Source organism: Hydra vulgaris, chromosome 10 (genome assembly GCF_038396675.1).
Source record: "Hydra vulgaris chromosome 10, alternate assembly HydraT2T_AEP".
NCBI lineage: Eukaryota > Metazoa > Cnidaria > Hydrozoa > Anthoathecata > Hydridae > Hydra > Hydra vulgaris.
The window spans coordinates 18208454-18227576 of NC_088929.1; the positions used below are offsets into that span (position 1 = coordinate 18208454).

The 19123-nt window shown below is 26.1% G+C and overlaps 1 long non-coding RNA gene across 1 annotated transcript; it reads left to right on the top strand.

The window, feature by feature from the left end:
* The first annotated feature begins 14784 nt into the window (after positions 1-14784).
* Positions 14785-18716, top strand: LOC136085821 (uncharacterized). The gene is made up of 3 exons (XR_010641207.1): positions 14785-16309; positions 16581-16677; positions 18519-18716. It is a non-coding gene; the product is annotated as an uncharacterized LOC136085821 (long non-coding RNA).
* The last annotated feature ends 407 nt before the right edge of the window (positions 18717-19123 follow it).

A 19123-nucleotide genomic window follows, 5' to 3' on the forward strand; every position in this document is an offset into this window, starting at 1 on the left:
TTTTTTTATTTTTTTTTTTTTACGTTAAATTTTAACATATTATTTATTTCGTCATTATTTCGTCATTTTACACATTTTACAATGTTATCTATAAATTTAAACAAATATATATAATTACAAGCTGACTGGGGCAAGTAGAAGTCAAAATGACTTATCATCAAGCCCCTTTGTGAAATACAAAAAAAAAAATACAATTAAATTTTACATTTTCCAATATTACATAAAAGAGTGAAATTATTAAGTTTAAAAAAAAAAAAATTGGTTAGAAATTTTAGAAGGTTAAAGAAGAACTTAAAGTTAAAAAAAAGAACTTAAAGTTAAAAAAAGAAGAAATTTAAGATAAAGTTAAAATATGAAATAACAAATAAAAAATTACAAATCTGTACATATTCGTATACATATTAAAGACAATAAATAAAAAAAAAAAAATTCAATTCGCTTCATATGCATATACATATTCAATACAATATTAAAATTAAATAAAGTACACAAAAAATTAAAAATACAAAACTATTTCGATTTTTTTTTTCAAAAAAATGAGAGAATGTACGTAATGTTTAAATTTAGTAAGTGTTTTTTTATGGTTCTTTTAAATGTAGCAATAGATTTTATTTTTTTCATATTTTCGTCAAGAACCGAATTCCACAAGCGTGGTCCCCGGCATATAGTCGAGAAGTCAGATTTTTTGAGTGATGTTAGTGGGATGTAGTAATTACTCATTGAATGTCTTGTTTCATATTTATGATTAATTCGAGTGAAACTTTTAAAAAAATATTTTGGAATCATTTCATTTTGAAGTTTAAACATAAATAACAAGTTATGGTATATATTTAGTTTGTATACATTTAGAGCATTTATTTCCTTGAGTAACGGCTCGGCACTTTCGTATCTACTTGCGCCCAAAACTAATCTACTTGCTTGCTTTTGTTTAGTATAAATAATTTTTAGGAAAGATAAATGATTGTTTGCCCAGGCAATATTACAATAGTTAATATGACTATGTATAAATGAAAAGTATAAATTTTTTAAACATAAATTATTTAAAAGATGTTTTGTCTTGTACATAATCCCCAGGGTCTTTGAAACTTTGTTCTCGACTAGCTTTATTTGGCTTTTCCAATTTAAATTCTCATCGAAAATTATTCCTAGTATTTTCATTGAAAAAACTCTTTTTATTTTAATATTGTTAATTGTTAGTTCAGGTAATTTGAGTGGAAGGTTCTCGGATTTAGATGACTTAGCAAACAAAATATATTTCGTTTTTTCAATATTTAATGAAAGTTTATTTGCTTCAAACCACTCATTAAGATATATTAATTCTGTGTTTACAATATAAAAAATATTTTTTAAATTTGAGTCAGAAAAGAAAACATTTGTGTCATCAGCAAAAATAATATAATTAAGTATTTTTGAGGACAAATAAATATCATTAATATAAATTAAAAACAGCAGGGGTCCAAGTATTGATCCTTGGGGAACTCCGCAATTTATTGATTCAAATGGGGAACATGTTAAGTCATATGGTACTCCTTGTTTACGATTTTGTAAATAACATTGAAGCCATTTTAAATTGGAGTGAACTACTCCATAATTGTGTAGTTTATAAATTAGAATCTTGTGGTTGACAGTATCAAATGCTTTTGATAGATCTAGAAAAATTCCGAGTGTGTAACTGTCGTTATCAAAACCATTTAAAATTTGGTTGGCAAGATCAATTACTGCATGTTCCGTGGAATGGTTGTTGCGAAATCCAAACTGTTTATGATAAAGAATGTTGTTTTTTTCAAGATAATTGTACAGTCTGTTGTGCATAATACGCTCTAGTATTTTGGAAAAACAAGAAAGTATGGAAATTGGTCTGTAGTTAGATTTTATTGAGTCATCACCGCCTTTGTATATCGGAATTATTTTTGCTAATTTTAGTTGGTCAGGAAAAATGCCGTTTTTTAGAGAAAGATTAAAAATTTTAATTAGAGGTTTCTCTATAATATCTGAGACCGCTTTTACAACATCAGGGTTAACTTCATCCAGACCCGCACTTTTATTTGTTTTCAGCATACTAATTGCTAGTCGAAGTTCATCAATTAAAAGCTCCGACTCCTCCATGAAGGAATCAGATTTTTTCAAAAAAAATTTAAATGATTTTTTTCCCTCAGGAATTGCACCGGCAAGCTTTTTTCCTATATTTATAAAAAAGCTATTAAATGTTTCAGCAATTTCTTTATTAACAAAAGCATCTCCTCTATTATCATCTCTTTGCAATCTTTTTGGAAGATTATCACTTTTCACAATTCCCACTCCTGTTATTTCTTTAATTACATTCCATGTTTTCCTTGCATTTCCAAATGTTTTATTAAGTAACGAAGAGTAGTAATTTTTTTTGGATTGCTTTTTTAATTTTTCAAAAGAATTTTATATTTTTTGTATTTGATTTCATTTTTGTAGTTCTTTTTTTTTAAAAATTTTTGGTAAAGTTTTTGTTTCCTTTTTGACGACTTAATGAGTCCTCTCGTCATCCACGGACTTAACAAATTTTTAGAATTAACAATTTTTTTTATTTTTGGAAAGGCCTTTTCGTATTGTCTTGTAAACATGCGAATAAAAAAATTGTAGCCATCATTAACGTCATTGCAATCAGTTAAAAGTTCCCAGTTTACTTCATGTAAGAGATCACGAAACGTGGCGATTGATTCATTATTTATTTTCCTTACGTATACCGTTTTTGTTTTTATTTTATTCTCAAGGGTTGCAGAATTTATTATCAGAAAAACTGGAAAGTGATCAGTTAAATCTGTTTTAATAATACCACTTTGGATTTTAGTCCTTGTGTAATTATTAGTAATAATATTATCGATAATAGATGCAGTTGTTTTAGTCACACGTGTTGGCTTATTAATCATGGGAAAAACGCTGTATTGCAAAAGTGTATTTATAAAATTCACGACTTGGTTATTAGCTTTATTATTCAATAAATTTAAATTAAAATCACCTAATAAGTACACATTTTTTTTAATAAGCTTTGGTAGCAAATAGTTTAAGTGGTTTTCAAATTGATTGTAATTACCGTTTGGCGGTCTATATATTGCAGTTATAAATGTATTTTTATTTGTTTTATTAATTATTTCAATAGTTAATGACTCACAATTAGCGTCATTTACTTTGAGGTTTTCAACATGTTTAAAAACCAATGAGTTTTGGACGAAAATAGATACGCCCCCGCCATTGCCGTTTTCTCTCGGTTGATGAATAGGTTTATACCCTGATAATTGAAAGTTAGAATTTATCGCGTCTCGATGACACCAAGTTTCTGTCAGACAGATAATACTAAACTTGTTACTTATATTATTTAACATCAATTTTAAATTATCAAAGTTTTTATTTATGCTTCTGATGTTTATATGTAATAATGAAAAATAAGATGATGAAGAATTAAGAACATGTTTAACATCGTCAACATTGTAATAAGTCGTATCTACTGAAATTTCGTCAAAAAAGTTCATGTTTTTATCATCGTCATTAATTCGGTTTAGTGCGTTTTTCATTTCTGATATGTCAAAAACATTAAAACTGTTGGCTTCAGTCATTTTAACAATAAAAACTAAGAATATTATTTAAGACATAAAAATATAATAAATAAATATACTTTAAGCATTCTTATGTGATTTTTTAAAATCTTTAACTACTAATTTATCATAAATAACAACAGAATATTTACCGTTGTTCCTGTGAGTTCGCATTTCTTCAAAGAGATTTTTCCGTAAGGTTAGGGTATCCAAGGAGTAGTCCTCATTTATAAATATTCCTGTTCCTTTTAACTTTTTTGAATTCTTTAATATGCTAATTTTATCTTTATAGTTCAGGAGTTTTATCACGATTGATCTTGATTTGCTTAGCCCAGTTTCTCCGGTTCTATGTGCCCTTTCAATAACTACGCCACTTACATTTAGATTGTTTTCAAAGATATTAAGAACTTTTTCTTCAGATACATTCCAACTTTCATTTTTATTTATATTATTTAAATTTATATATATATATATATATATATATATATATATATATATATATATATATATATATATATATATATATATATATAATATTTATTCACTTTATACAGTGGATCAACGTTGCGTTTGCATTGAGAAATAGCAGATATACAATTATACATTAGTATAATTTATGAGAATTATTTTTCATTCAAATATTTCAGTCTTACAAAGAATTAAAAATAGCATTGAAAAATAATTTTACTCAAATTTGAATTATATAAATTAATTAATAATTGACTATAAAATATTAATTCGAAAACCCTAAAAAAAAATCTATCACATTTTTGGAGTTAAAAGGTTTTGAAATTAAAAGTTTTCTTAAAGTCGCGGTAGGGGAAGACCTTAGCTGATTTCGACTTTTTTTTTCTTTTTTTTTTTTCAAGTTTAATTACTGTTTACGACGTTTAAATTTTATCACGCGCTGTTAAAGTGAAAATATTCATTTTTAAACAACCTCCTAATATTTACTGATTTGAAAAAACAAGTAAAATTAAAAACGAATTTTTAAAACGTAATGCTTCTACGTTATTAAAACACAAATTTTAAAATTAATTTTTTCTAATATTACTGTTTTATTTTATTAACATTCGGCTGTATACATGTATAAAAAAACAAAAATGTTCAGGAAGATATGGATCTCGAACCTCAGACATTCCGCTTACGAAGTCAACGCTTTATCCAAACGCCTTATCTAAACGCGCATAAGTATGAAAACAATCAACATATTTATTTTAAAAGTTATTACTCTTTTTTCCATATAAAAAATAAACTTAATTAAAATTAACTAAATTATTATTGAATATTGTATTCAAGTAAGAGTGTGTATGCAAAACTTGAAGAAAATCTGAATCTAGATTTGATGCTCGCAGACAAACAGACAGAGACGACGAGTTAATAATACATATAAATATATATATATATATATATATATATATATATATATATATATATATATATATATATATATATATATATATATATATATATGTATATATATATATATATATATATACATACATACATATATATATATACAGTATCGGACAAAACATGGTGGACAAACTTAAATTTAGAACAAAAGTTGATCAATAACTAAAAAAAACTAGTAAAACAATTAAACATATTATCTTTTAAATAGTTTATTATGTTCTCAACAAAATTTAAAATGTTTGAGTTATACTAAGAATCAAAAAAAAAAAATTTATAACACATTTTTCTCAACAAACTACATTTTTCCTTGGACAAAACAAGGTGGACAAATCAAAACGACGCTTTATTTATAAGATTTCATTGTCTTTATTCAATTTACCATATTCTTTTGTTTTCACTTTTATCATAACATTACTCTAAAATAATAAAATAGATTTTGGAACATCTGACCAATTATTTTTTCAATTTAACTAAAAATAGATTTAACTCGTGATATATGGCGTATATTGCAACTTAAAATGGCTTACGACAAATTAGGAAGTGTTTTACCTGAAAATATTATTAAAGATTTGAAAAGCGGAAAACGTCAAGCTGAAATTTGTAGAAAATATAATATACCTTAATTGACTGTAAACAAAAATGTCAAATCATTTGGATCTTGCTATAAAACAAACCATCGGGGCAGACGAAGCTATAAAACAAACCATCGGGGCGGACCTCTAAGAAAAACATCACAAAGACTAGATCGAATAATTGTTAAAAAGCTTTAAAAAGATCCATTTTTGTCATCCACAAAATTAACCGAAAAACTTGAACTACAAATCTCTAATCGCATTGTGCGACAAAGAGTAAACGAAGCAAAGTTGTTTTCTCGAATGCCTGACAAGAAACCACTAACTTCTTTTAAAAAAAGAAAGCTAAGACTTGCGTTTGCCAAAGCACACCAAAATTGGACTGCAGACCAGTGGAAAAACAAACTTTTTAGTGATGAATTAAAATATAACCTTTTTGGAAGCGACGGTCAGAAGCGAGTCAGGAGACCAAAGAACACCAGATTCAATACTAAATATACCAAGAAGAGTGTTAAGCATGGAACGTCTGCTATGGTTTGTGGATGTTTCTTATCACTAGGAACTAGTTCTATTTACAAAATTAATGGTATTGTGGACCGTTTTGTCTACAAAGATATAATGGAAGATAATGTTTTCACATGCTGAATAGGAGATGCCTCTAAAATGGATTTTTTTTAACATTGTAAAACAACGGTTCAAGGACAAGAATATCACCATAATGAAGTGACCTGCGCAAAGCCCAGACTGAATCTCATAAAAAATATCTAGGAAATAATTGGCAAAAAGATTGAGCGTACAAATGTGAAGACCAGTGAGGACTTATTTGAACAAGTCGAGAAGGCCTGGCGAGAGATTGATATGAGAATTGTTGACTCATTAATTGAGTCTATGCCTCAAAGAATGAAAGCAGTAAATAAAAGTCGAGGAGGTCTAACCAAATATTAAGTTAATTTTTTGAAGTTTTTCGAAAAATAATAAGTTAAGTTTTAAAATTATTTGATTTTTCAGTCGATTTTTTGAATGTCCATCTTGTTTTGTCCAAAGAAAAATGTAGTTTGTTAGGGAAAATGTGTTATAAAACTTTTTTAGTGATTTTTAGTATGATTCAAAAGATTTTAATTTTGCTAACAACATAATAAACTATATAAAAAATAATATGTTCAATTGTTTTACTAGTTTTTTTTAGTTTATGATCAACTTTTGTTCTAAATTTGAGTTTGTCCACCATGTTTTGTCCGATACTGTATATATATATAACGTAAAACGATGCTTTACTAATCACGTTTTAAAATTTCTGAAGTAATCATAGGCCTATAACACTTAAGATGTAATCGCCAAAGCTACAATAACATATATTCGCTATAGCTACAATAGCATAATAAAAAATGCGAGAAAATTTGTGTTATCAAACGTAGTAAATGCTTTTAATTTTTGTCTAAATATTTAAATAAAAAGTGATTGCTAAGCAAATATTGTAAGAATGTATAATTCATAAAAAAAAAAAATTCGTATGGTTTTTCAAAAATGTTTCGTTTCAACAACAAATACTTATAAGTTTGCAATATATCACAAAAGTTTAACAGAGACTAAAATAAATTAAAATATTCTTTTTGTTTGTTTGTTCTATAATTATAATTCAACATTAAAATACACATACTTACTATTTAGTTATGAAATATATTTTCAAAGTAAAAGAAATTAGTTTTAAAAACTTGCAGTAAAAATAAGCGATAAAAAATGGTTCAAAGCTTCTTTTGGAGTATATAACATGTGTCATGATTTTTTTGTTTATAATCATTACAGAAGAATAGCCTGCATTTCGTGGGAAAAATCCATAGTCGTCTCTCTATCTGTCCACTCTCTCTCTCTCTCTCTCTCTCTTTCTCTCTCTCTCTCTCTCTCTCTCTCTCTCTCTTTCTCTCTCTCTCTCTCTCTCTCTCTCTTTATATATATATATATATATATATATATATATATATATATATATATATATATATATATATATATATATATATATATATATATATATATATATATATATATATATATATATAAGTCAGTAGAAAATCACTTAGCAAAATTTTTTCTCATTTAACTCTGTGTTTCATTTATAAAGACTCATCAGAAATGTATATATATATATATATATATATATATATATATATATATATATATATATATATATATATATATATATATATATAAATTAAACAAAACTACATACTTTTTACAAATAAAAAAGGGTAGCAACTACTAATCAACTTTAAAATATTTTGAAAAATTTATTTGTTCTCTTATCGCTTAATTGCTGTCTCTCCTTTGAAAAGATTAGAAGGCTTGTTATTTTGACCATGTGGCCATGTATACTAAAACTTTAAGTTTGATTTTGCTTAACTTGTCTAACTAAACTGTGTTAGATTATGTCGTTTCTTTTATTAACTTTCATCACTTTTTCGTTACATTGTGATAAATGAAATGATGAATAAATAAATTTTATTGTAGCATGTTTTTGTGCTTTTTTTTAGGCTGAGTACAAAAAGCCTTTACATTTCATCCACCCCATCCCCACCCCAAACACGAGGGGAACAAGTTGATAAAATATTTTTTGTACTATTCTCAACTAGACTTATATTTATCAATAAATGTTAAGTTTCATAGTATTATCTCTTAGCGTTTAAAATTGACTATGACTATATAAATTTTTAACTCTCCTCAATATGAGGGGGTTACAAAATTTATATGGTCATAATTTTTGAACGCTGAAACTTTAGGGTTTTTTTGCTTACAGCTTCCAGCCATCGCAATTTTTGCAAAGCATCATTATTTGACATAATTAAAAAAATACAAATGTTTGGAGTTTGCTCGATGTCTGATAGTTAGCTATCTTAACACCAAAAAATACTGGATCCATCACTGGAGAAAACTTATTTTAATCAGTTTAAAATTAGTGTATAATATCCAAATATATCCGTCGAATACATTTTGAATAATTGAGCATTAATTTAGAACTCGATATTCAAATACTTCTAATCATTATTCGTCAAACATATAATATTAATTCATATAACTTTTTATTTGTTGTTAATTCTTACATAAAGTTTAATGTTAATTCATGATAAGCTTGGACGAATTTCTGTTTCGAATTGATAAAATTTGGTTAAAAGTCAATTTCGAATTTTTTAAAATTAAAGATCTAAATTTGAATTTGGTTTTTAAACTCGAGTTCTAGTTAATGGGAAACAAATTTGACAGACTTTGAAACTCAAATTTGAGTTGTTTTCTTTAAGGCCGTATGGGGTTAAAAAGGATTAGATGACACTAAGAAGCTAGAACTTACAACCAAGTAAAGAAGGGAATCTATAAGAAACAAATCCAATCTGAATACGATAAGAAACAAATCCAATCTGAATACTCAGATTCATTTTATTCAAACCAGATTCAACTTATTCAACTCAGATTCAATTCGGATTTCAAGATCATGCTCAATATATACCAACAACAATATCTAAACTAATTTTGGATCATGAACCGTGGATGACAACTGATGTAAAAGCTACTATTCGTCTAAAACAAGACCTTTGGACTAAATATAAATCTGCTGGGAGATAAGTTCACGCCAAATTAAAATTAGAGCATAAAGCTGCTAGCATATCAATAAAAAAAGTTATAAAAAATGCAGTCCTGGAATATGAAGAGACTATTGTTCAAAAAGCAAAGATGATTCCAAAAATACTCCATTCCTATGTGCAAAAAAAAGAAGTGCAAAAGACTCTATACAAGCTCTGAAAAATACTGATGGAATAATCATAACTGAAGGCGAATTTATTTGTAGTGCTTTTAGTAAATTCTTTCATTCTGTTTTTGTTGTAGAATCATCAGATGAGCTGCCTTATTTTAAAAATCAAACTGAAATTCAATGCAGTGAAATTCCTGACCATATTTTTAATTACAAGCATATTAAAAATAATAGCAATTGATCCAAATAAGTCCACTGGATTCGATTGCATCTACCCATGAGTTCTCTTAAATTGTTGTTCAAGTATAATCAATAATCATTCCTTTAGTTCTGATAGATGGAAAAAAACAAATGTGACTCCAATTTTCAATTAAGGTTCTAGACTTTTGGCCCCAAACTGCAGACCAGTCTCCTTAACATCAGTTCCTGGAAAAATTATGGAAGCAATTATCCGAGAGGTTATCATGCACCACTGTGAAGCTACAGGTGTCATCTCAAATACACAGCATGGATTTGTATTTAAAAAATCATGCGTGACTAACTTGTTAGAAACTCTTTTGACATCATCACAGAAGCTTTACACCAAGGATACCCTGTTGACGTTATTTTTACCGACTTTGAAAAAGCCTTCGATACAGTGCCTCACAAAAGACTACTTCGTAAACTTTATGCATATGGTATTCGTGGTCAGACTCTTGCATGGATTAAAGCATGGCTAAATAAAAAGCAGCAACGGGTCAAAATAGGACCAAATATATCAGAATGAAAAGATATAGTTAGTGGAGTCCCACAGGGATCAGTCCTTGGTCACCTTCTTTTTATGTTGTATATTAATGGGCCAAAAACAAATTCTATGTTTATGAAGCAATTCTCTACCCATTTTACAAATAACTCACACTTATCCAACATGAAAAACAATTTATTGAGAAGTGATTGATCAAGGAGAATGAAATTGGGCTAGTCTAATAAATGAATCAAGGAGTTCTTGAGGGTGTTGATGAGGAGGACTACTGCATGGAATCAAAGAAAAGGTTAGAAAAGATTGGGGTGAGATAGGACAATATTATTTCTTTGTGCATTTTTCCACAAAACCATAACAAATAGGGTTAAATTTATATATCACTGAATCGTCTTAAATTATTGCAAAACTCATTACTCATCCATTAAATAAGATTCTAGACATTTTTTTTTAATGTGACACTGAAATAGGTTTTAATGTGGGGTGAAATGGGACAACGGTTGGGGTGAAATGGGACAAATTAGAAACAAATAGTTTTGAGAATTATTCTATCCTGTCTATTCTACTCCTTATATAACATACAAATACACAAAATATATTAATGTTTAAACAGACTAAAATAGTACCATAAATTTGAAATAAAAAAGCAATTAAGTGTAGTAAATAATAATTATGAAAGTCTTTTTATTGAAGTAATTATTGCAAAAACAAAAACATTATAATTGGATGTGTGTACAGACCACCTTGTGGTAAAATTAGATCATTTCAAGATTTTATCGAAAAAAGTATTTTAATAACAAACAAGAAAAAAAAAAGATTGCTTATTTTTGGTAACACAAATTTAAACGCCCTAACATATCAGAAATTTCTGAAAACAAAATCTTTTTTGACATGTTATATAAGTACAATGTTTTGTCAGTAATTAATCTCTTACTCGGGTAAATAGAACTTCTGCAACTGCAATAGATAATATTTTTTATTAACAATTACATAGAAACATCATTTGAGGCAGGAATATTTAAGACTGATATTAGAGATTATTTCTCAACATACATTAACATAAAATTATAAAAGTTGTTCCAATGATCAACCCAAAATTTGAAATTTAAGTAAACGCAAACTTTCAACTATTAGTAAAATCTAACGAACAAATTATATATTGAGAACTAGAATGATGTTTATAAGAGTCTAAATGCAAATGTAGCATGTAATTTATTTTTAAACAAATTTAAAGAGATTTTTAATAAAGCTTGTTCAAATAAAGTGATAAAAATAAAAACAAAAACAATTGGTAATCACTGGATGGATAAAACACTTATAAAATGTTCTAAAATCAAACAAAAATTGTATAATAAATTTCTTAAAAATAAAAGCACAACTAATGAATAATGAAACATATAAATACTTTTAATCTTCTAAAAAAACTAAATTAAATTATTACAGTAAACAATTTACTAAATGTAAGCTTGATACTAAAAAAACATGTGCAGTAATCAATGATAGACGAGGAAAAAATAAAAATAAAACTTCGGTACAAAAACGAATCAGTATAAATAATAGTGATATATCTTTGATGGGCGGACATAACAGTATAACTGCATTTTTGACCATTTAACGATTTATATGAGAAAATGTATCTTGTGTATGCCGGCATGGTATTAACAGTATAGTTACACCATTCGGTTCAAACAGAATAAAATTAATAACCCGTTTCTCAAAATATGACTTCTGTAGTAAAATAATTTGGTTCATAATAATGTTTTTTTGCTCTCCTGAAAAGTTACACTTTTGGAGTTATACTCTTATGTCCGCCCATCAAAGATATTACGTTTAAAAAAAATATCTTATAAAACCTATCTATAACCGTCAAATGACAAAAAGTTGTATAATTTTGTCTTGACATTAAAAGAATTAAAAAAAAAACAAATAATCAGGATTTGAAAATATACCCACCAATATACTAAATAAATAAAAAAAGAATTAGTAGTCCGTTGTTCTATATAGTCAAGTTTACCTTGGACCAAGTAATATTTCCTGATGTACTTAAACTCGCAAAATTAATTCCAATTTAAAAAAATAATGATCACTCGAATGTTTCCAACTACAGGACTATACCAATGCTTTCTGTATTTCAAAGATATTCCAAAGTGTAATTTATAAAAGAATCTTTAATCTTTTATAAAAAAAAATTTTTTTATATACAACATTTGGATTTTAGAAAAATCATTCAACTGAACATGCAATTATTGAATTAGTTGATTAAACAAATAATGGCTTCAAGGAAAACAAATTTATCTAACTAAAGCTTTTGACACCGTTGATCACTGCATTATGTTTGAAAAGTTGAAGTATTAATGGGGTAATTAATAAGAATTACAATTGCATTAAAAGTTAATTTACTGATAGAAAACAATATGTTCAAAGCAAGGAATCTGAAATACTTAAAGTTTGAAGTGTGAAGTATCACAAAGACAATTATTAGGCCCTCTATTATTCTTAGTGTATATGAACGGCATAAGTATTGCATCAGTCAAATTAAATCCAATTTTGTTTGAAAATGATACAAATTTTTTTTTTCTATAGTATCTAGCAACTTGCGGGTATGAACATGAAATAAATAAAAAAAATGATTGGTTTACAGCCAATAAACTTTCATTAAACATTAAAATAAAAATACGTTGTTTCATAAAAAGTTGCAAGAAGTACCCCTTAAATTACCAAATCTATTTTTAAATAATAAATAAATAAAACAGGAAAACTCTATAAAGTTCTTAGGAATACTTGATGTCAAGCATTTATTTTGACTTTCCCATATTAATTATTTACAATAAAAAGTTTGTAAAACCATCGGTATGATGTACCGTGTTCTAAACACACTAAACCCTTAACAAAAGACATGAAAATGATGAATGTTTATATAATAAATATTTATCAACATCTAATTTTCATGAATAAATATACAAATAACCTCACTCAAGGTAATTTTATTTGTAAGTTTGAAAAAAATATAAATGAAAAGTCTCCTAAGAACAAATCAATCAAGTTTCTTTAAATTACCAAAGAAATAAAATAAATATACAGAGTTTTCAATAGCACTTTGAGAACCTAAGATATGGAATTATTTTCAAAAAAAATGCTAGAAAAAATAATATGGTAAAATCATTAAACTCATTAAAATTTCAAGCAAAAAAACAGTTTTAATTCTGATGGATAAAAACCCCGACGAACTTTTTTCTAAATAATTTTACTTTTTATTCTTTAAAGGAAGAAGTTGTACACTTATTCTTTTAGTTATTTTTGTATTGGTTTATATATTGTAAATTTTTGAGTATTAAAATTGTAAGTTTTACATCTTCTAATAACTGCAGTTTATTAAAACTTTTTGACGATATTTATTTTTTTAAAGGACTCTATGAAAAGATTGAGGTGGTATTGCATCACCCAAATTTTCTTTGAGTCCCGGTCTGTTTTTTAAATTGTCTTATTTATTTATATTTTTTACGTGAAACTCTTATGTGACTTATTTTATTAAAAGAGAAATGTAGGAAAATTAAGCAAAATATAAACTTATAAATACTACGAAAAAAAAAGTTGTTGAAATCACATAGATTATTACTAGGGATTGCGTCTCGAAATTCGAAACTCGAGAATACCCGAATTCGTTTTCACAATATAGGTTTAAATTCCGAAAGCTTCTGAGCGAATTCCAAAATTAAAATTGATTTTTTCGTGCTTTCTACAATTTTTAAGTTGTATTTTCGTTTCTGTACATATAAATATTCAGCATTTTAATTCTATAAGAAGGCATAAAAAAAATAATGCTAAATTAAAGTTATTCTGTTTAATATCAGTAGAAATAGAGAAAACATCGTCGCTGCAAAACAAGACTATTTTAAGTCCATTTTTGCTGTTCTGAGAAAAAGACATTTAAAGTTTTTAATTCATTACTGCATTTGATCTTCATAATTAAAATAAATTGTTTTTAAAATACTTATAGAATATGTTTAAAATATATATGTTTAAAATGATTAAATCTACTAGTTTTCAAAAAAAAAAGTTTTTTTGCCAAAAAATGGACTTAAGTTTTGTTTTGCAGCAACGATGTCTCTTACTTATTTTTTTTAGGACATAAGATATTTGAATTTTACTCATAGTTGCAAAAGTTGAATTAATTTTGGTTCCATACTTTGTGAGATAACTTTTGTGTACCTAAGGAGCATTTTAAACCAAAAAAATCAATTTTGCCGAAAATGGACTTGAGATTGAGTTTTTCTTTGCCTATTTAGAATTATTGAGCTAAATATCTGTTGAACAGAAATAGCTAGAGGGCAAATAATTGTAACAAAGATACAGAAACTTTATGTACTTGGCCTAAAAATGAACTTGAAGCCAAACATATATCTTTATAAACTTTCATTGAGTTGCATTTAGAAATAATAATTGAACCTATTTTGTTTCACATCTGTGAAACAAAATAGGTTCAATTGCATATTGTATTGTCGATTATTGTCGATTATTGTATAGTCGATTATTGTATTGTATAGTCGATTATTGTATTGTATAGTCGATTGTTGTATTGTATAGTCGATTATTGTATAGTCGGCTAGTATTGTAAATACTCGGAGTATTGATCACGTATAACATACCGCCGTTGATACCAGAAAAATACGCATTTAGTTTTAAGTTTCGACTTCGAGTTCAATACCACTTATTTATCAAAAATACGTATTATTTAATATTTGATCAAAATCGGATACGATATCGTACCCGATTTTGATCAAATATCAACATATAACGGAAAAACGAAAATCTTTGCTTTAAAGTGCATGCTTAAACTGAAATTGTGAAAGCAAAATTTAAATTAAAAAGTTTTCTCTTAAGAAATTTAGTAAAAAGTTTGTCTGGAATGAAAAGGAATAGTCAGGAATACATGAAAAGTTGTATGAAGAGATATCGTTCTGCTAAAGCAGTATCGCATATCTCCAATACAGTTACAGTACTTTTTTGTACTAAAAAAGTTATTAAAACTTTATCATAAAAAATATTTATTACTACTTTAAAAGTAGTAATAATAAAATAATAATATAAAATAATAAAATAAGCAAGGTATGAAATTATAGGATTTGTAATATATTTGAATTATATTAATTTAGGACTTCATAAAACTAAATAAATTTAAAAGTAACTTTTAAATTTATTTAGTTTTAATTTAAGTCCTAAATTAATATAACTCAAATATATTATAAATCCTATCATTTCATACCTTTCTTATTTTATTATGTTGATTATTATTTTATTAACATTTCTGTTATGCTATTACCTTTTTTTTGTACTGTTTTAAAAAATTTAGAAAAATAAATTAAAATTTCGAGCCAATACTGACATTTTATTGTTGCTAAACGTTCAATTTTGTTATAGGGATTGCAGTTCTTCTATCTGTTTTTTGCTCTTTATTCAATAAGTATTTGATTTAAATCAAATATAATTATAATTTGATATTTTATTACGAGATATATGTTTTTATATATGAATATATATGAATCTTTTTAGATTTTTTCATGTTATTTTTAAATTTTTTGTTCACGCAATTCAAGTTATATATGTTTATAGTTTGCATATATGTTTATTTATGTTCAAAGTTAAAATTTTTTTGATAAATATATGTATGTGGTAATATGTGTTATGTAATTGTTTCATTAATGTGTCATTAAAATAGTATAAAATGTATCTAGTGTGTATATAAACATTGTATGAGGTGTTTATATGTGTAATATAAAGTTAAATAAATGTATTGTGTTTTATAGTTATTATATATGTTTATATTATGTTGTTTCCTTGTTTTCAAAGTGTGCGACTTGGCAAACGTGTTGAGCAAGATTTTGCGTAAAGTTGTTATTTATGTTACTGATGTTGTTACATTTGGCTTACCTTTATGATGGTGTCTATAGTTAAAAATTATAAGTGGTTTTATTATTGAAACTCACTGCTTTTGTTCATTCACTAAAAGCCACTCAAGAAAAATCATTTTGCCGTATATACATTTTGTTTATATCTCAATTTGAATTTTTAGAACCATGAAGTACCAACATGATTTGTTTTCTAAAAGCTAACATAAAATAACAATATTTAACAACTACTACTCTCTTATCATGACATCTTATCTCTATCAGATATAATGATTTTCAATTCATGTTTGATATTTTTCTTTGTATTTACTTATCAATTACATTTTTTAATTTCAGATTTATCATATGATGGATTTATGCGATATAAAAGAACAAATGTATGTAAATTTTTTTGAATTTTTTCTAGGCTTTTCTAAATGTGTTTCTTATTCACATTTTATTTTACAAGCAAGGTCTGCAAGCAAATTTGAGTTGAAAATTTTTTTTAGCTTTTAAGGAGAATTGGCGTTATTCTTTGTTTTATTTAATTTGTTTAAATATAGTAGTTCTAACAAATAAATGTTTGTTTGTTCTTGGTTTTTTACTTATCTGTTTTCAGATTCTTATAAACTAGGCAACTCAGCTAAGCAAGTTTTGTTTTATTTTTAGTGCTACTGGAAAGAGCTGAAAGTTATTTTTTAGAGTGATTGAAAAGAACTGAAGTGTTTTTTAGTTACTTCACACGGTGAAACTGATACTGGTTTGAGTAAGTTTACTATTTGTTTTATTTTATATTTGATATATATTATATTAGATATATATTTTGTGTATTTAAAACTGACTGTAATTTGTTGACACGAAAGTTTATAAACTTATATCTGCCTATATTTCAGTATATATATATATATATATATATATATATATATATATATATATATATATATATATATATATATATATATATATATATATATATATATATATATATAATTACTTTTGAGTAAAATATACTGATTGACATTGCTTCAATATTTTATACAAGATTGTGCATTTATTATTTTTGTTCATTAAGGTAAAAATAATTTTGTGCATTGTAGATTCTTTGTTAAATTAAAAATAATTGATGTAAATATTGTTTAATATTTTTGATAAACAACTTATGTATATAAACATATAAAAAGATATGGATTTCAATAAATCTTAAGTTTAAATAAAGTCTTTGATTAGAAAAGATCACAATTTGTAAGATTCTTTTGCGTTCATTTATTCAATTGTAACAATAGTAAGATTACTGGTAATATGTTTAATGATAACAGTGAAATTGAAATAGATAGTTTTAGGCTCAACGAAGTTAATAATGTAAAATGCTAATAGGCAACTTGAAAATAGTTATCAAATGAAAAAAATAGATCTAGACAGGATGAAATTGATCGTTGTTGAAATGTAAGAAATGCAACTTGGCGTGCAGAAAACTTACTTGACAGAATTCCGTGTCAAGCAGTGTTAATGTCTGTTAGTTTGATTTTACTTTAGACACTTCAGAACAAAGCAAAGTATGAGTTTAACTATTTATAGTAACAATCAACACTTTTAAATTCTAAATAATTTCTATCATAATTATGTTCTTTTTTTCATTTTTTTTTTGAGTTTGTCTTCCTTTTGTCATCTTTTGATTAGTTAGCTAACTGTTGAAACATGGTTTTAATTTTGTAAATTTAGTATGATGTGAAATTTACTCTATTAATCATTAGTCAACAGTTAGAGAGAAGCTGGAGCTTAATTAAGAAATGCTGGATATTAGCTTTTAATCAAGGTAAAAATAATTTTGTTTACTGGTAACATAATAAAACCAGTTACTACTATTTATTCCGTGCTTTTTTACATTTGTTAACATGCTGCTTTGGAAACACTTTCTTTCTCTCTCTCTCTCTTAGATGAGATTTAATAAAACTTATGTAATTACTGAGCTCTTATGTATTTCTTAATACCACTAATGGTAATGACCATTTATAAGAAATATTTTTTACGAGTTGTTTGCTATTTTATGATATAGTTGCTCAAATTGTTTAACTATAATTGTCCCTTGATTGTTCAAATATTGTAATAAATAAAATCTTTTTAGTCCAAGTATTTAAGTTAATAAAATATCTTATTAAGTTGTGGTGTTATTTGTCAGCGTTACTATAGTAGCAATGTATACATTGTGTTTAGCCTTTTTATAATCTTTTTTAATTATTCTGTAGCCAGAATATATGAACCTGTCATTTCGAAAAGGACATAAGTCCAAAACTTTTAGCAGTTAGTTTATAAGTTTGAATTAAAAATTTTTGTATGATTTATGTTTTTTTTGATAAAAAATAAAAAAATACATAAGTTGTATATGTTCTTTATTTATCTACTTCTGTTTAATTTCTTTAGCAACCTAGACATTATTTTAATAAAAATCATATTTTTGTTGATTTTGAAAAGTTTTAGTAAATAGAGTTGTGCCCTTTTCGACAGGTTCATATATTTTCTGTTATTATTATCCTAATTCTACTAACAATAAAATGCAAATAGTACTTTTGTAATTGAAAATTGTAATTTTTTTTTTATGTCTTTTTTTAGGTATTTGCAGGCTTTACTTGACTTTCCTTTTCTGGTACTTGTGTTGTGACAGATTTTAAAAAGAACTCAACTGATGTTAATGCGATCTTTATGTCGTTACCTATAAGCAATGACGTTGCTGATACGGAGTCAAAGTTAAAATATTTATAGATAAATTTGTATTTAATATTTTAGATAATATATCAAGTTATTAATGTGTTTTTATTGTTATTAATGATTTAATAACTCATAACCCGTATTACGGGTTGCTTACTGCTAGTCATTATCATTATGTTATGAATTCATATTAGTTAATAAAATTGTATTGAATATTCTCTGGTTATCGTGTTTTATACGTGTTTAAATCCGAGTTTGATACTCAGTAGGCGTCGTATTCGATACCTGTCTTTATACGCATCTAATGCGTGTTCGACACGATATAATGGCTAACATACATACCATATCGATACGTATTTAAACGAGTTTCTAATGCGCATTTAAAACTAAATCTGCCGACTGGGTATTGTCCCGGAAAAATTAAAAATTGCACGAAATACACCGGTTTTCAAAACTGGCGGTGACTATTATTTCTAATTATAGACCTATATCTATGTTACCGTGTTTCT